The sequence below is a fragment of the Heterocephalus glaber genome, unplaced genomic scaffold, assembly GCF_053883595.1.
Source record: "Heterocephalus glaber isolate CG9 unplaced genomic scaffold, H.glaber_assembly_v1.0 deba00001504, whole genome shotgun sequence".
In the NCBI taxonomy this organism is placed as follows: Eukaryota; Metazoa; Chordata; class Mammalia; order Rodentia; family Bathyergidae; genus Heterocephalus; species Heterocephalus glaber.
Genome location: NW_028258324.1, coordinates 19,222,049 through 19,223,907, shown reverse-complemented (window position 1 = coordinate 19,223,907; position 1,859 = coordinate 19,222,049). Strand labels below are relative to the sequence as shown.

Below are 1,859 nucleotides of genomic sequence, written 5' to 3'. Positions count from 1 at the left end.
TAAGCCTGAGAAGTCCTACGCCCCTAAGGGCATTTTCCCTGGCTGGTTATGGCCATTTTATGCTTCAACACAAATGGCTTAAAGGCTGTTCTGGGGAAAAAAATCACGTCCTGCTTTTTAGGATACCCTATGAAAGACCATCAAATAAACAACTAATTACCAGCAATTAGCCTAAAGCTCTCCGGTAATGATAAAAAATTAAAAACAAAAGAAAAAATGGCTTAAAAGATTCCTACCTTTTATTCTGTTTTTGTTGATGTTCAGGGAAAACAGCTTTCCCACAATTCACTGTGGCCTGGACTCAAGGACACTAACTTGTATTGGGGCCAATTTGAACCTAAGTCAAACTGCATTTTTCTCAGGTCTACTCAGCTGACACATGGCACTTCACTGGTGACTTTTTTCATATGATCTTTAAGAAGAATTCATAAGTTGCATTGATTATGCCCCCAAGAGATGAGGGACCGATGATAATTCAGATGGGCACCCCTGAAGAGATTTGTCAGTTTCCTGTTCCATTCTAGCCAGATTGTTTTGAAAACCTTGGAGAAAGACTGAAACTCCCCACCAATCTGAGACTGTATGTGAGTTTTTACAACATTAACTGGAAAAAACAAGAACACCAACATGGCACCCAATACAACTCCACAGGTGAAGTCATTAACCAAATGAGCACTGTGAGTTGTTGCAGTAGGCAGATGTTCCTTTATGGGACCTTGAAGGCCAAAAAAAAAAACATTGCTGAATCCATTATGGAAAAGTACGGGCACCAAGCCTCGATAATAGTCTCTAATTCCATGGCATTTCAGCGCCCTGAAGGCCTGATAAGTGTATGTAAATTTGTCATGATGCTTGTGGTCTTGAAGCAATGTCTGAACTCTTTCCAATGGAGTGAAAATGGCTGCTGTTGTCCCTGCAAGTATTGCAGCTGCACCACGGGTTGCAAGCTCTGGAGCACTGACATGCTTATGGAGAAGGCAAGACAAATCCTCATACAGACCAAACATAAGTGCCAGGGTAGTTGTTTTCTGCATTAATGGGGGAAGGATGCCACAATACAAGTTTTGAAATCTGTCCCTCCTTAACTGAAGTACTGAATCCTGGGTGTTGATTCCATAAAGCTGCTGCCAAAAGAGGACCTTCTGAACTGGAGATGTGATTGCTATATTGCTGAAAGCTGCACAGCAGCCACACAAATAATGCTTCATTTCAGAAAACACTGGTGATGTGAGGTGATATGTCTTGCTTTGAAGATGTTAGGATTGGTGGTCTCTTTTCCTGAGCTTCTGAATCCATCATGTTGCTTCTGATCTCTCTTGTTCATGAAGGATTTTTTAATGTGACATCAGCTGAGCCTTGCATTGTAGGGAATGACAGGTTTCTGGCAACTTTCTCAATTTCTTCCATTGGTACTGGTTGTTAGGTTATCTTTTCTGGAGTCGATTTTTTTTTTTTTTGGTGCCGTGGATCGAAATCAGGACTTGGCGCTTGAGTGGCAGGTGCCAGAACCACTGAGCTAAATCCCCAGCCCTCTGGAGTCAATTTTGATAACTACTTTTCAGAGACTGATGCCACTACCCCCATATGAAGGGCATTATACAATTGTTTCCTATAAGGTGATGCAACATGGTGTCACAAAACAAGCATTCAGGCATCCATTTCTCCAATCCATGGCCACAGGTGCTGGCCCCATGCCCAGTGCCCCCCACTCATCTGCTGGATGGGCTGGGAGTGAGCCCATGCCCAAGCAGGCCTGGATTATTTTCTCAAGGTCCGTGAAGTATGCTCCTAGGATTTCAATTGGGATTGCATTTAATCTATATAGCAGTTTTGGAAGTATGGTCATTTTCACTATGTTG

At 42.7% G+C, this 1,859-nt stretch overlaps 1 pseudogene; it reads right to left on the bottom strand.

Annotated features, from left to right (window-relative positions):
• Positions 1-403: 403 nt before the first annotated feature.
• LOC101704000 (mitochondrial nicotinamide adenine dinucleotide transporter SLC25A51-like) lies at positions 404-1,430 on the bottom strand (annotated as a pseudogene).
• Positions 1,431-1,859: the final 429 nt, after the last annotated feature.